This window comes from Cryptomeria japonica, chromosome 5 (genome assembly GCF_030272615.1).
Source record: "Cryptomeria japonica chromosome 5, Sugi_1.0, whole genome shotgun sequence".
Classification (NCBI taxonomy): Eukaryota; Viridiplantae; Streptophyta; class Pinopsida; order Cupressales; family Cupressaceae; genus Cryptomeria; species Cryptomeria japonica.
Genome location: NC_081409.1, coordinates 402,059,228 through 402,077,229, shown reverse-complemented (window position 1 = coordinate 402,077,229; position 18,002 = coordinate 402,059,228).

Here is an 18,002-nt window from a genome sequence, read left to right as displayed (position 1 = left end):
AGTGGCCATACCTAGTACGAAAAGTGGTCTTCTAGATATCGCTCTCTATAATTCTCAACTGATGGTACCCTGACTTTAGATGTATCTTGGAAAACACTTTGGCACCCTGAATCTAATCAAATAAGTCATTGATCCTAAGAAAGGGATAACGGTTCTTAATGGCCACTTTGTTGAACTGCCTGTAATCCATACATAACCAAAGGGATTCATCCTTCTTCTTCATGAAGATGACTGGTGCGCCCCAAGGGGAGACACTAAGATGAATGTGACCCTTCTCTAAGAGTTCCTCAAGTTGCATCTTGATCTCATTAAGCTCATTTATGGTCATCCTATATGGTGCTCTCAAAATTGGCTCAACTCCTCGTACAAGATCTATGTGAAAATCAATCTCTCTGCTAGGTGGCATACCAGGTAGCTCGGAAGGAAACACATCTGCAAATTCCTTAAAGATGGGATGATCATCTATTGAAGGCTCCTTCTCATTCTCTTCCTCTCTATCACTGATGGTGATGGAAAATAACTGACATCCCTTTCGCATGCTCCACTTAAGCTGCATAGCAGAAATCATACGAAGTGATACGGGCCTCTGAATCCTTGAAATAACTATGGAGGTACCCTAATCGTTCACACACTTGATCTTTTTCTGGCGATAATCCATCTTGGCTTTGTGGGCATATAGCTAATCCATGCCAAGAACAATGCCATAATATCCTAGAGGTGTGACTCAAAGGTCTACTAAGGTGGTTGTACTCCCAATCTGAAGCTGACAACCGCTAACCACTGACTCAACAGACACTCTAGCTCCTAAAGCCAACTCCACTTCTCAACTAACACTTTGCCTAGATGCCACTAGCCCGCTACGCTCCACAACCAATGAGGATATAAAAGAATCAGTAGCTCCTGAATCAAACAAGATAGAAACACTGCTACCTCTGATCATACCTGCGGCCTCTATGACTATGGCCTGATGCTCTACCTGGTGGTTGTCAATCAATGCGAAGACTCTATGGGACTTACCCATGTCCCCAACTGTAGGCTCTGAACCTACCATCTGAGCCTGTGGACATTCTCTCGCCATGTGCCCCATGGCCCCACAAGTGAAGCAAGCACCACGTGTTTGAAACTAAACACCTTGTGGCCTCGAGTATCCCTGTCCTCCTATCCTACTCGAACCACTAAAACCACCTTTGGAGGACTGTTGAGTCCATGTCGGAGGTGTGTAAGGACACTGTGATCGTTGATCATGCTTAGGACCCTATGAATGCCACTGCTTGGGCTTAAATCCCTACTGACCCTGTGGAGGCCTTTGCCTCTGATTCTGTTGTGAAGGAGGGGGTTTAAAGGACCTCGATGAATTCTTGTGGTTACCCTTCCAGTGGGGTTTGCTGAAACCCAAAAGATTACGGTATAGGGTTTCGGTTCTGATATCAATCCTGCGTGTTCTGTGATCTACCCTGAATCTCCTATGATATCAAGGCCTTCTCCACGACAACCTAAAGGCTCCCTGGAGCTGCCATCCTAACAGGTCTTGCTATCCCAACATTCAATCCTCTGATAAACTAGTTGATGAGTAACTTCTCATCTTTTAGGTAGTCTACGTAGGGTAAGAGCTCAAAGAACTTGCTCTCATACTGGGACATAGAGAGACCCTTCTATTGTACATCATGGAACTCATCAATCCTACGCTACCTATAGTGCTCTGACAAGTACCTATCTCTGAATCTCTCTATAAAGATGTCCCAAGTAACAGTGTCCCCAGATAAATCATTCTTGTACTCCTCTTGCCTCCATCATGTGGAAGTCGTCCCTCTCAGAAGGTGAATGGCAATCCGTGCCTTCAAATTTCTCTCATAGGGAAGCAATCTGAAGCACCTATCTAGACTCAAAAGCCAAGCCTCAGCCTCTACCCCATCGGTAGATCCTTCAAAGGATGGTGGTTGAAGACGTAAAATCTCTCTGATCTGATCCCCTGGATCATGGGGTGCTCTCTCAAAAATAACTGGTGCCACTACTGGAGGTTCCTTGGGTAGGTGGACTGACTCAGGCTCATGCTCAGCCTGGGCCTTTATACGGTAAGGAGGTGGACTCCTACTCCGCTCCCTAGCTGAGGATCTATGACTCACAGAACTTTGGTGTTCTTCCTAATGATCTACTACTGGGAATCTATCCTGAACTATTCCTATCAAGTTCTGGAGTGCAACCAAAATATCTATGTTGGCGTCAATTGGTTGTTCGGGAGGAGCTTCCTGATCCCCTTCTGGATCCGGCTCATCCCACATAATGTCCTTGCATGCCATGTGAGCACGTCTAGGACACCTACCGTGCTTACGAGCTTGTCGCGTAACCAGCGACATCCTTAATGATCAATAAAATAAAATAGAGTAAATAAATAAAATTAATAACAATTCTTAAAGAAAATAATATTAAAAGCAAAACATAATGGAGAAAGGTTCCTAGTGTTTGAAACCTTGCTCTGATACCAAAATGTCATGCCCAAACTTTTGGGCAAAAACAGAACAACAATTTTTTTTAAAACAACATAAATACATTAAATAATCTACATTTAAAATGGAATAAATAAGTTTTGTCTTAACTAAGGGTTAACTCTAGGTTAAATAGAATGGTTTACTAATTTGATTTAATTCAACTCTGTCATTATAGCATTAATCTAGAGTACACTAATTATTCCCAAAAAGGGTCGTCACAACTTAATTAATTAATTAAACTAAATTAGTTAATTTTCTCTAATTAAAATTTCTCCAATAAATAAATCAAGAGATATTAATTATCTCTACAGTATTAAATACTCAAGACTGAATAAAAATAACGTTAACTCATATTTAAATAATTAATTGAGCAAACATGAATACACTTTTAAATATAACTAATAAAGTTAACCAAATCAATTATAATATTTGTCAAATAAATTCATTTTATACTAAAGTCAAATTTTAAGGCCCTTAGAAATTTAAATTTCAACTATTAAATATTTGGCCAACAATGACCTCATAGGCTAAAATTTTACATTATACATTTAATAAATTCCATTAATAAAATCCCCCAAAGGAATTTTAACCCAAACATCCATATTTAATTAAATATGAAAAATAACTATATAAAATTCTCATTAATAAATCTTCTTAATAAAATTTAATCAATTATGAGAATAATATTGCTATATAAAAATTAATCCCCAATTTAAATTATAATCCCTAAATAGTCTACATTAAGAACCAATTTTACCCTAATCAATATTAGGGGTTAATTAATCCTACATATTGACTATAGATAAATGGGGGGAAATTCTTTTTCAAATTTTAAAAAGAATTCCCCCTCCTTTCATTTTATTATTATTTAATTACAAACCCTATCTAGGGTTGGTCTATTCTCTTTATACCCCAACCCTATTCTTTTTATTTCTTTATTATCAAGCTAACCCTAACCTAAAATTGGGTTAGGGTTGTTTGTTTATCTTTTTTTCTCTTTTTTTATTTCTGTGTGTGTGTGTCCTGGTGAAAGAGGAGAACTAAGCCCAAGAGACCATGAGGATGGTTGTGGGGGTTTGAACTAGTGGTGGCATGCAAAGGATGACGGCGGCTGCCGCAGTGAGTGGCCATCTACAGTGGAGGTCAAGGCCACCACTGGGGGTCGCGGCCCACAGTGGCAGCCGAGACCGCCCCTGTGGGTTGCGGCCCACATTGGCGCCATGTGGGCCATGACCCACAGTGGCGGCCGAGGTCACCCCTATGGGTCACAACCCAAAGAGGGGCCCGAGCTGCCCAATGGCAACAGGCAGGGAGCTTTGGCTCTGAGGGTATGGGAGACTATTTTTTTTATTCTATTAAATTTATTTTTTTACACTTAAATATTTAAATATATATATGCAGACATGCATAAATGTAGAATGAACCAAAATATAAAATTTGCAACATATTTCATTTTTAGATTATAAAGTATATGTGTGTGTGTGTGTGTGTGTGTGTGAATTTTTAAATGTAAAGGCATTAAACCTTAACCTCTTTATAATATAAATATATGTGTATATATATTGGAGAATATATGTATGTATATATTTATATTCTTAAATGATTTACTCAGCAGTAAGATATTATTAAATAACAGAATAGAATAAATTTGTCTATCATCAATAATATATAGTTAACATGTTGATTTAAATAACTATATCTAGATTTATTTACTACTTTTACAGAATGTAAAAATATGATAGAGTTTTATTTATTTACAACTGCAACTAACTTTTCAAAAAAAACATTAAATCCATAAACAACATGATGTGATTCAATACTAATATTCACTCTAAAAGTCTATTTATTTTTCCTACTTAACATGCATTTTCAGAATAGAAAAATTAGCAGAAATTAATTTATTTGCAGCTGCAATATAAATCTTTCTAGAATCCATTGATTAATAATAGCAAGATGCAATGTAAGATTAAAAAAAACATTTCTAGGTTGCCTATTAAATTTTGTGTTTAACTATAGATAGAAATATATATTTCTTCTCTTTTTATTTAAAACTGCACTGTAAACATTTAGATGATTTCATTTCCTTTTCAAATAGCAATAAGAACAAACTATAAATTTCCTGCTTAATCTTTTCCTATAAATACATATCATTAAAAAGATAACTTCAACAATGCATTCTTCACTTTGCAAGGAAATATACTTCAAATCAAATGCATTTTATTTCATGGTAAAACTTAGTCAAATAAATACATTTAAGACTTCATGGAATTTCTTTTACAAATAGGTATATACAAAACCTAGCCTCTCATTTCTACTAAATGAGGGCTCCCGAAATACATATATTTTTTTATTACAAATAAAAATAGGATCAACTCAAACCTTTTTCTTTCAATCCTTTCCCAAGCAAACCTGCAATAAAAAGTTTGAGGTTGTGACCATGGAGGCTCACCTCCCAACCTAGGCTTACTAGAAGCCACCCCCGAGCTAGGAGAACCAACACCCAAATGGAATATACACAAGCAATACATATACAACCAAGAAAATTTCACAACATTCACACTCCCAACCCAAGGCTAAACAACATCACATATGTGACTTTTCAAGTGGGGTGAACGTGGACTAAGTACCTAGAAGAGAATTCTGCAAATAGGAGAACATAATGTCATTGCAAGGCTACCAAGAAATACATCCACAAGTTCCAAACTTGTCCCAATAGTTCCTTATGTCCACCAAGGCATACAAGCCAACAAATATCCCCTTATGACCCCCATTGCATAAACAAATCACTATGCAACAAGGGTCACAAAATCCCTTGTGAATCACTCTCTTCCAAAGAGAGCCTCTCACTCATAGGCTGTCAAACAGCACTTCACCCCAAGGCCACTCTACCCTCCCAAGGGTGAGTTTGGCCTTGAAAACTCCCAAAACATTAAAATAAAAACTCAACCAAAAACACATAGGAAAGGACTCAACATCTTCCTACACATATTAAAAAAAAAAACAATGGAAAAACAAATACAATAACAAACTTTTCAAAAACAACAACATACATGAGATAGGAGTTCAACCAACCTTAAATCTGCCAAAAGGGATGATGAATCTTGTAGAAGAGCTACCCAAATACACTATCTTTTTTCCCTCAAGACTTAGCCAAAATATCCCAAAAAAAACTTACAAAAATTGCTCAAGAATCTAAGTCTCCAAAATGGAGAGTGGGTGATCAAACTTCTCCCTCCCAAACTATTCCCTATGAAGACACTCCTCACTCTTTCCAACCCACTTGGGAAGGGTGAAGGATGTTCAATGGTTGGTTTTCCCAATACCTTACAACTCTCTAGCCAAGGCACCTCAAAAAGGTAAAAAGGAATGGGGAAGAGAAATGTCACTCATGAGGAGGGTTGTCGAACCTAGGAAGGCTCCTCTAAAGTTGAAATTCGGCCAACTTGGGAAACTCATTTTTGGGGAGGCTAAACAGGCCCTAGGGAGTGGACACATGGATAAATTTTGCCTTCATCCATAGGTACATCATATGGCCCACTAAAAATACCCCTAACTTGACCCTAGGAGTTAGTTTAAACCCCTAGAAATTCACCCAAAGTTTACCTACATGTCAACCCTGAGTTGAACTTTCTAATGGCTCCCTATCCAAGACTTTCTCAAGACCATACTAGGATAATTAAAAAATATGCATTGGTAAAATAAATTTCCTCCAAAGAGACATGTCATTTCCAACTCATCTTACAACACATGTGTCAAGTGACACCACAAAAATAATTACACATCACTAAAATACACATGGAAAATGTCCCTTTTTTGAAATTTATAAATTAAACAATTTCTAAAATAAACACACATCCAAGCATAACATTACAAATTAAAACACATTTACAAATGAGGTGTTGTCTCTCCAAATAGACAACCCTTGGCTTCACAAACGCACATAGGCCTAGGCTTGATTCTCTGAATAGTTTCCATGGTCACATGGAATGATTTTCCTGCACATCTCACTTGCACATTAGTAATTCCAAAAATCACATATAATGTTATCAAAAAGAATACAATTCAAACATCGCATACAATTTCAATTATAAAAAATCAAGCATCCAATTATCTGATAACATCCACATAAAATAATCTACTATATGGCATCATCATCATAATCATGGAATTAAATCATTTATAGAGCATGCATCCATAATTTCAAGCATCAAAATAAAGTACTGCAAATCAAAGTAAATGACATAATCATATCAATGTTATCCAAACACTGGTCATATAAAATCTATGTCCATAATGTATCAACTATCCAGTATCAATAATAGGTCCAACATGAAAATAACTGAAATGCTATGACGGCTCGGGGTAGGGCCTCACACACAACAAGACGAGTGGCTAGAATATTAATGGGAACCAATAATGTTTTTATGTTTTTCCACTATTGTATATATCTAGGACATCTCCTCTGTGTTGCAGCATGATTCTATAGTGAATGTGGCTCAACTTGCCTTAGTTGATCAGTCAAGCTATTCCATCTTTGTGAAAGGTGTCAAGCTACTATTCTTCATGTAGTGTCCTCCACTTGTTCATATTCTCTATAGGCATGTTCCTACAGAGGCAACACTCTATCCTCAACCTCTGGAACATACATAACTCAGTGCCAATCATAAAACATTGCTTTGAGAATATGAGATTCAGCCCTGAGTGGCAATGGTTCTTGTAATTTCTTTTCTCTGTAAGCTTTGAACTCCTCATCCCAATTGTTTTCATTTCGAATCCAGGACATAAATGCCCTTAAATGGATATCTCTAATATACATCAATGGGTTCCATTGATGGTCATTTGGGACAGCATAATTGTGTAGGTATAATTCACAAAGTAGGTTCTTATTCTATGTTGGAGATTCTTGGTAGGATCAAAACAATTCCTCAGGGGTTTTGATGGAAGGATTTAATCCTGAAATTACCCTAGAAAGTTGAAATTTTAGATATCTCTCCTTTAAATGCAATGTATATAAACCCTTGGAGGGGTTTTTCATTCCATTAATTGTGGCACTAATTCTACCACATCATCCACTTGTTTCTTTAATTTAACAATCTCCTCATCTTTCTCCCTAATTTCATTATCCTTTTTCTCTATTTGTTTCTACAATCTAAGGTTTTATTTATCCCTCTTTTCTATTTCATCTAACAATTTCATCATTGCACTATGCCATGAAGATATAGGGGGTCTATGAATACCTACCAAAAAAATTCTGGCAGCATGTTCCAATGGCGGTGCTAGTGGTTGCTCAAACTCCTACTGAAGAGATTCATTCTACTCTTGATGTGGTACTTATTCTTCTCTTGCTTGTTCTGCAATGGCAACTAGTGGATCCAACCCTATTTTTGCATGTTCCTCAAATACATGCTCTTCAAATGTACTCTCCCCTTCATTATGTACTTCTTCCTTAGATGCCATTGCCTCTTTTCCAGTTGTTGTCTCTAGCCTAGGGCTTTTTCTTAACATCTCATCAACATCCTGTGCAGCTAGCTTTGCCTTGATTGCAGAGTTTTCTCTAGTGTATGTTGCTGCAGGAGGAACAGTGTCTCTAATTTTCCATTTTCCAAGGCTAGGGCTAGGTTTTTCCATCTCAGAAGTCTCAGCCCTAACCTTTTCTTTCCCTTTTTCTGCTTTATTCCATTGTTCCTCTGCTTCCTAGATGTTGATCTAGTTTGGTGTGGAATTTGAAACAAAATATAATCATGACTTGAAGAAGGGGTTCCTTCTTCCTTTGATTCATAAGAATCAACCGCTATGGTCATTGCTGCAGGAGGGCTTTCTCTGGGTCTCACACCAAAGGTAGAAGCCTCAAGAGTGGCTGCATAAACCTTCCTTCTTTTGCTAGACCTATGAGACTAACTCCTTTGTTCCACATTTTTAGGTTTAAATTGATCCACATTTTCAAATTCCTCCTGTGTCATACCGGAGACTTCTCATAAATATTTCTCAACTAGCAATTTAATCAAACAGTGGTGAGACACAAAGTTGGTCCTACCTTTTTGAGTTTTAGCCGCCATGATTTCTAGCAACCTATAGAGAATATTGGGCACATTCATTCTCTTCCCATGCCTCAAATGGCTTAAGAGTTTTAAGTGAATAGAATGTAGACAAGACTGGCGACCCTCACAGGTAATCTATTTGCAAATATGCACAGTTGCATGCATCCACTTGTCTGGTAGTGACGTTCTCCTTGTCCCCTATTTATCCACAACAAGTGGTGGATCACTAGGTTCAATAAATTATGCCCTATCTAATCTTACATCTCGAGATGCTGGGTATGGTTCCCCATCAGTGGCTAACCCTATGAATTATCAAATTCTTTCCTCTATTACCACCACTTCCAGTCCTTTTACCACTGCTTTGCTCTTTGCAAAAGTTTGTACGAATTTTGTAGCAATGTCTTTATTAAAACTTTGCAACTTCAAGAAATAGTCTAGCCAGCCATAATTTTGAAATTCTGCTAGACAAATAGCATCTTGTAGGATTACATCATGAATAGTAGGTTCATTACTAATTAGTTGACCACCCATTTTCCTACAGTCACTTTCTAAAACATTCCCCTGTTTTGTCTTCACTAAAAGAGTAAATTTGCCTATTCTCAGCGCGAATTTAGTTTTTTTAAGATTCTTCAGACCCTACAACTTACCCTTTTTGGTTTGAATTTTTTCAATTAAGATAGACTAAGACATAGGAAAAATCATTAATAAGAGTATTATAAAGGATTTCAAGAAAAATGACCATGCTTGTGACCTCTCAAGTGTCAAATCATTGGTTCAAATCAACTAAAAGACAACTAATGGGCGTGTTTTCCTCCCCCAACCTAAATTAAGGCATGTGTCCTCATAGGCTAAATTGGCATAGAAAAAAAAATATGTTGTGTAAATATCATAATTAATGAACATGATAAAAACTAATGTAATTTAAGATAATAATGGAAGAAGTATTTGTTCACACGTACCTGATAAATTGCATTTGCATGTCTCGGATTATGGTGTGAACTATACCTGTCAATCAATCAGCTAAGTAATAAATGAAGTATGAGGTGGAGTATGATGATGGAGAGATTGATGGAAGACAAAGAATTATGAAGTGAAGGTGGATGTATGAAATGAAAAGAGAATTTGATTTCAATTGATGTGGATATATTTATTATGATTTGATGAATATGTGTTTTAGGAAGAAGTATGGACACATGATTCACCTCCTTCAACTGCAGGAGAGGTGGTTAATTGTTGAATGAAATCCACTTTTGAAGTTGGCTTGTGATATAAACACAAGCCATGACCATTGACTGGCAACTTAAATCTAACTGGGTCAATTGTGGTAAGTTGAACAACTCCATTTGAAAATACTTGTGCTACCTCATATGGCCCTAGCCATCTGGTTTGTAACTTGCTAGCACCTTCCTGATACCTAGAGTCATAAAGAAGAGCCAAGTAATCTGGTTGGAATTGTTTCTTTTTAATGTATTTATCATGTCATTCTATTCATTGATCTTACACAACTTCAGTATGATGAAGGGACACCTTCCTCATTTCATCTAAGTTATTGAGCTGCATGATCCTTTTTATTTATGATGTCGATAGGTTTATTTCTAGATCTAATACAATCCTTAAATTTTTATGTTCAAACTCAATTGGCATCATGGTTTTTTTACCATATAACAGTTCAAATGGTGTGAAACTAGTGGTTGTTTTCTGTGTGGTTTTGTAGGCCCATATAGCTTCCAGAAATCTATTGGCCCAATCTTTCCTATGAATGGCCATTGTTTTTCTAGAAATTGCTTCAATTTCTCAATTTATGATCTCAGCTTGCCCATTTTCTTGAGGATGGTAAGGGTTAGATTTAGGATGCCTAATGTTGTATTCATTAACTAGTAAATTGTAATAAGGGTTTATGTGATTTGAGCTCCTTGAGATATCACCATTTCCCTTGGAACTCCATATCTGGTGAAGATCTCTTCATAACATCCAATTATGCAACCTTATTATCCCTTGCATGTTTCATTGCCTTAGCTTCAACCCATTTAGTGACATAGTCAGTACATACTAGGATAAAGGACTTACCATTGCATGGTGGATCAATTGGACCTACAAAATCCAGGCCCCATTTGTCAAATGGTGTAATTACAACTTGAGGGTAGAGGGGCATCTCATCTGATTTTGTTTGTCATCACATCCTCTGACATCTATCACACTTTCTAGTGTATTTCCTTGTGTCTTTATGAATTGTGGGCCTGTAATAACCTATGTTGAGAATTTTCATTGCTATCCTTTTGGCAGGAATATGTCCTCCACAAAGTTCATCATGACATGTATGAAAAATGTCATAAGTTTCATCTTCTCTAAAACATCTTCTCAACACATGATCCAGGCCAATATAGAACAAACATCCTTCAATCCATGAGAAAGGGAATTTTTTCTCAACGAGAAGTCTTTTCTCTTTAGGAGAGAAGTGAGGAGGCACCTTCCCTACAACCAAATAGTTTTCTATATCTGCATACCAAGGTGTATGCACATTGATTGAAAACAAGTGCTCATTAGGAAAAGTGTCATCAATTACCTAAGTATCGTCTGATATAGTTGTTGTCATGGAGGATGCACCCGCTTCTGCAAAGCAAATCAATACCAATACTTATGCAATCCTATGCAACATGGAAATGAAACTCAAGATGTGGGTAAACTCAAAAAGAGAAATGAATCTCTGGGTTATGCAATAGCTCCCTTTGAATACCTCCTAAAAACTAATGATGATTATGGAAAAGAGTAAAGAATGAATGAATTAAGCTGAAAAACTGAAACTATTCTAGGAGGTGATGCACCAAACTATGATGATAAGATTTGTCATCTCACAAAAATCAATCAGAAATTCTACCTAACAAGATAATTAACTTCCCAATCACATGAGAATTTCTTAGAAAGGTTAAGTAATTAGTAAACTTGGAAGGAAAATTTATTTCACAACAAAAATTTACCAAAACCTGCAACACAAACTAAGACCTATGATTCTGAAAAAAACAATGATGCTTGCACACTAAGGAGATGGAAGATTCAAGGTTTTAGATGAAACAAAAAAATACTTCTATCAAATCTATCATGAACAAACACAATTACTGAGGCTAACTTGTGAAATTCTGCAAATAAAAGGAGTCTTTTGCAAATAATAGAATTGAAAATTATTATAAATCTCTATATCAATCAATAAATGAGTTACAAATCTTTGAAATTATCTTAAGGTAAGAGAAAAAAAAGACAAGAACTAAGGAAAAAGATAACAAGATTTCCTCTATATACAACAATAGGGCATGCAACCCTAAAAGAAAAGAACTGCACTCCAAAAAGATGAACTCAAGTCTGAAATCTGAGCATAGAAGAAAAACCTAAAAAATAGGTGCCAAATCTGCATGAAAAGATGCCTGAATGTTGTCAAAAATTCCTCATGTCAATATGAAAACAAAAAGACCCTCAAAATACCTCAAACTGTTGCTAACTATTGGAACTCCACTCTCATCTGTTTTTGAAACTCTATCTGTGTCTGTCATATGCATGTTTGTGTAAAGGGAAAACAAAATAAATATTCAAAGTATAGTCAACATGACTTTTATTTTTAATACCTATTGTGTATACAAGATTTCGTCCCCTATTATGTCTACATAATAAATATTAAAAGTGATTTATAGAAGCATCACTTTAATATTTGTTTTACATTTCAGTTATGCATGCGTGTATATGACAGAAAAAAATAAAATCTCCTAAGTGCATTAAATTAAATATTTTTATTTACTTACTAATAATGGTATATTTATAATTTCATTATTTTTGAATGCCATTATTAAACAAATAAATAAAATAAAAACAATAAAAATCATTATGCACTTAAATAAAAAAAAACAAGGGTTTTAAGCCCCCCACGACTTGAATGACTTGGACTTGAAGTCCTAGTGGGAGATAAAACTCTACCACACATGCTAATATTTGATAGCAGCAAAAATAAAATAAAATCCCATAATAATTCCAAAAGGAATTAGGGTATGCTGAGATGAAAAGTATTGGTAAACCTAAAAATGCGTTGTTCATTGTGTAATTTTTCTTTTTCTATGGGTGAAACCCTCTCTGGGCATCATGCAATTTCCTATTCGAATTGGAGCTTTCTGCGGGCTTGAAGACTAAAACTTTTCTGCATGATCTTAGTATGTGCTTTTTTTCTCCTTCTATCATGCTAATATGCGTGTATATTTTTAGGGCTTTTTCATGAAACACTTCCATACATCCCTTGTTTGCATGAATACTGCAACTAAATCTGCTAAGTGATGTACTTCATTCATTGAGCATGACCATTATAAGATTTTATTGTATGCATGTGAAAGAAGGATGCTTAGAATGATTTTTATGGCTTCCTTATAAGATATATATCACTGTTTTTTGCATTATATCATTGTATCGGTGCTCTAAGTTTTATGACAGTCGTATGATATTAGAACTACTTTGAACTATCATAACCTTGACATCTTATGAATACTCTAACCATCAGGGCCTGCCTCTTTTCTTGAAATTATTTTAGAAAGATATTTGCTTCTATTAGAATTTTCTTATGACAGTAAGGAATCTTTCGATTGTTGGTATATTATTCACTATGCTGACCATTCTTAAAGTTGTCTTCATCATTCTACCTTTCTGCAAATATCACATTCAATAAACCTAAAAGTTATGCTCTAAGATACCATTGAAAATCTTTTATGTTTCTAGCAGTATAACCATTTTATTGATGAATGACACTGTATTAATGTTTTGTTTTGTTTTTCTTTTTATCAAAATATTGGTTTTTAGGGTTTCAAGACTATTATAACTACCCTATCAATCTTATTTGTAGCTACTTATATGCCATTTGTCTTTCTTGCCATTAAATGCAATCTTATCTTTGGGATTTTGGAGTGATACTTACAGCCTGATGAATATTCCTCGAGATCATTCTTCTGAGTGCACAATTTAAAATATCTCTACCTCTACCTTCTGATGGAGTTCCTTCTGTGAATGAAACAAATGTTTCATCTCTATGAGAAGCCTCTTGCTTATACAACCTTTGTTTAAGCTCACTGTGTTGGAAACTATTGTAATTATCATTAGATTCATTTCTATTTATGATTGATATCTCTTGATAATGGTTAATGCATTTATTTGCTCATGGTGACTGTACTAACTGTGCTTAAATCTTGAAGATTGTCCTCTCCATTATTGCTCAAGCATTCACTGCCTTTGGTGCTCAATCAAGTTATTGTTACAAGCTTCATGATTCTACGATTTACTACTATATTCCTTTGAATATGAAAGAATTCTTTTGGAGATCTTATGACTATCATTGATGTCTCTATAGTTTCATTAATTATGATTTCATTGTACTATTATAGCCTGTATGACCACACTTTTTATCATTTGGGTACTTGGACTGTGTGATGTCACTTGTTATGATGGTGACCTACTAGCTTGGTTGGACTAACATCACCATTCTTTTCAAACTATAGCTGCAATTTAATCTCTATATGGACTGCTATATTCTCCATTAATGGTTGTCATTTCTTTAGACTATAATCTTTATTACTGTTCTTGGATTTTGATCATGATTTTGTTTTTCTAAAATACAAGAACTTCTAATGATTGTGACTCTCCATTTCATGAACTTTTACACAAAAAGAACTTACTAACCTTTTATCTAAGGCAAAGGACTGTGATGACTGTCAAGGTTGTTCTTGCAATGATTGTCTTTCTTGATCATTTCAATGAATGTGATACTTAATTTGTTGTTGTAGCCTATTGTCCCAGAGATGTAAGGTCATTATCATTTCCCTTAATCTTATTTTAATGTCTTGCACCAGTATAACATGCAATCTCTGATTCTTAGTCCTCTCTTGACTCTCTAAGAGCTTACTGTAACATTCTTGATTTTCTCTCATTACTGTTGTAGGTGATATCCTCTATTATCATAAAAGCTTAATAGACTACTCTGAGCATTGCTCTCATGTTTTTTCTTTTAAACTTTGGTAACAAAAAATGATTGTCTTTTAGAGATGCATTTGCTCCTAGATCAAAATGACTACTACAAATGTGATTCATATCATTATGTCTATTTCTCTTGTATTAGACCTTTGTGTTCTTAAAATAACAACATGAATGTCGTCATTCTTAAAGTTGATGAAGATCACTATCTTTTGCATTTCTATAGCTCTTATGGGTTGTTTCTAAAATACTGTCACATTGTTGCATTTCAATGCTTTGACTAATTGCTCTGTTATTTTATTGCTATGAGTGATTTTAAACATTGGTATATTGTTCTTGGTATTGATTATTTTGTATCTTTGTTGGTATTCATGATAAGGTTGTACCTTGAGTTCCTTGCATTGTATCCATTGTAGATGCAGCTTGAATTATCACTATTCATAATGATGAATGGATCATCATGCATCTTTGTATCTGACCATGAGAATGTTTATTTTAATACTGGCTGATCTAGCATCTTTATTACTACTTTCTACACTAGACTGTACTAATGATTCATTACAGTGATTCATGAATTCATTAAATCATTCTCTTCATATTGGTGTGTTTATAATGTTCATTGTCTTATTGATACTATTCTTGCATTCTATGAAAGGATGCACTACTATGTTTTCCTCATCTACCAGGGTTGCTCAGATCTGTAAATACATGAATCTTGATTTGGTCCCTACCTTAATCATCAAAGTCAAAGGAAATACAAATATTACTATTTGTAGGTGTGTGCAAAATTATTGTGATTAATCCTTTAAAATAATTTAAATCACACATACTCAATGAAACATTAAATTGAGGAAATAAAATAAAGCAATTAAAACACTCCCCAATGTCATCTCATTGCTCCTTAGTCTTGAGGACTTTGTCGATTCATTTGGTGGCTCTCAGATGCATGATCTTTGACAAAGTGACAAACCAAGAAACATTAATTAATATGCAAGCTAAGATGAAAAAAGCTAGTCTATTTCTATGCAAATATACATTATGATGATTAAGCTATCATGAAATCCATTATTACAATGATACTATGCTACTCTAATGCTATGATAACTAAACTATGATTGCTGAAAATATTGATAGAATTCTGACAGAATGTTGATGTTGATGCTAAGGTTCTTCTCATATCCAAAAGAGGGGGTATTTATATAATTTTCATAACCAGAGGGTGAGGTGGCAAGAATCAACAATGCAGATTCAGTCTCGATAAATTGACGGTCGAGATTGAAGAATTTGGAAGGAAGTTAAGGAAATGGACACTTGTCATTCCTAGGGAGACAAGTGGCAAAGAATCTCCAACCATATTCCAACAAAGGGATAAAGTGGCATGGAGATAAGAGACATGTGGCATAAGTGTCACGTGTCTCCAAGAGAGGGTGGACACTCCAAAGATAGTTAGGATAAGAGGCTGGAGAGGATAGGATTAGTTAACCTATGGTTAGGCTAGGAGTTTGTTAGAAGAAGGTTAGGTTAGGGAGTGGTTAGGAGTTAGGACACATGCTTAAAGTTGAATTTAAAATTTAAATTTAATGGGGAGGGAATAATTAAATAAACAAATTAATTAAATTCATTTATTTAATTCGGAAATAGAAGAAATTGATTTTGGTGGGATGAATTAAGAAAATGAACCATATAAACAAATTATTTAATTCATTTATATAGTAGATGAATAAAGGTCATTAATTAAATATTTTCATATTTAATTAATTCGATTTTCCAGACCGATTTTTAGTGTATACATTTTGCCCCTCTTTGAAGCGATGTGTGATAACATGTCAGTTCAAAGAAAAATTGTTTGTTGTTGTTGATTTGATTTGATATGATGCCCTAGACATTGAATGATAGATGACAGATGCAAGGATGCCCCCTCGGGAGATAAATCGGAAAATTTTGACTTTTTAAGATTTTCGCGATTTTTTCAAAATTTTAATGCATTTGGTTTTTTAGAGATTCTTAAATTTTTCAATTGATCTCCTGATAAAAGATTTTAAATTTTTGCCCTAGTTTGTGCAATTTTTGCATTTTGATGAGATAGATTGGCATTTTGATGTCAGTGTGATGAAAACTTGATTTGATTCTCTTGTTTAAGTAGTTGTTGATCAGCTTCGATTGCCGTGATGATAATAGGTAGATAGGATAGATAAAAATGACCTCATGATGAATGAGAGTCGATGATGAAAGATCAATGAGATTGATCGAATCTCACATGAGTTGATTAGGTTGATTGATTGATTGGCATATAGATTGATAATCAAAACAAATATATTGATTTGATGTGATAACAGGAGAAACTTGGTGTTCTTCCGTCTCGAGAGAGATTCCCAAAGGCCTGACAATTGATATTGTGCTTGACACAAGCAGAGCTTGATTTGATTGATAGATGTGGACTGTCCTCATTGATCAATATGCCACGATATATGATTTACCTGGGGTTTATTGACAACTTTAGCAGAGAGGTAGTATAACGAGAGTTTAGTGCATCGCCCCTCTTGATATACTGAGATATCACACATTTTGATTGTGATGTATACACTTTGTAATGAGACATTGATGATTCCTGCGTGTATTTTTGTGATGTATCTCTGATATTTTTATGATATCATTGTAAATTGGATATCAATTCTTTTTTATTTATATGAGATGCTGCTTACTTGATTGTCCTACTTTTGTACAATGCAATTTTATATTATGGATGCATTTATTTACATGGCTATGCATTTACTTTCTATATGATGGATGTATGCATTTTTATGATATGCAATGTATATGATGGATCTACCAATGTTGAGTGATATATATGATTATGCAATGAATATGAGTTTAGTATGATGATGTAATATTTACATGATATATGCCTATGTGATTATGCAATTTATGGATGTTTGGATGCAATGCATGACAAATCCTATTTGAGATGTTTACGCTCTTTAAAATGAATGATGTCATGGTTCTATATGCGATGAATATGAAATGATTCTATGATTATATGGCAATAATGTGAAATATGAAATGTGTGAGTTACCTAAATCTATGTTGATAAAATGCAATGCAATGACATGTATGATCTAAAAATGCATGATGCATGAACTTTTTTTTTTGTTGTTGATGTCCAATGTACTCAATAACTTAATAAGAGAGATAACACTACTTAACCTTAGCCTTTTTAAAATCAGATTTGATCCCTTATGCACCTTGAATGCAGCATGCAGTGTAATCTAAATATACAAATATGCAAGTAATGCCATGTTATCATCGGACCGACCACTTTAATCATGATTTTTATCCTCATTGAGCCTTTAAAATATGGTAAGCGAGAAAAAACATCAATGGTATAATTGAACCATGATGACCTAAGCATTGTTTACCTAGATTTTGATATTGCAAGTTAACACAAGCATCAAGGTATAATGGACCAAGATGACCTGAGTGTTGTTTG